Below are 404 nucleotides of genomic sequence, written 5' to 3'. Positions count from 1 at the left end.
ATGTTGATAAAAAAACAGTATAAGATAAATAAAAATAGAAAAAATCTATACTAAAATTCTTGACATCTAATCATTCTTAATTAAGTAAATTTATAGCATTCTTTGATGATTTATATTTTTAAAAGATTTGATAATTTTATCATTTTAAATGATATGCAGATTAATATGAACGGAAAATTCTCTCTTCCCTTTTAATAATGTTTTTCTTCTTTGATAGATATTTAAAATTAGACAAATCTAAACATTTTTTATTGTTTTATATATAAACACGGTAGTGAACCGAGTTAGACCTAATAAGGCTTATTAAATAGGTTTTTAGGTTAGATTTTGAACATGATATACGAAAAGGATTCACTTAGATGTATATAAAAAATTAATTATTAAATTAATTATAAATATAGCAT

The sequence above is a fragment of the Arachis ipaensis genome, chromosome B01, assembly GCF_000816755.2.
Source record: "Arachis ipaensis cultivar K30076 chromosome B01, Araip1.1, whole genome shotgun sequence".
NCBI classification, from domain to species: domain Eukaryota; kingdom Viridiplantae; phylum Streptophyta; class Magnoliopsida; order Fabales; family Fabaceae; genus Arachis; species Arachis ipaensis.
This window is presented reverse-complemented; position numbering follows the sequence as displayed.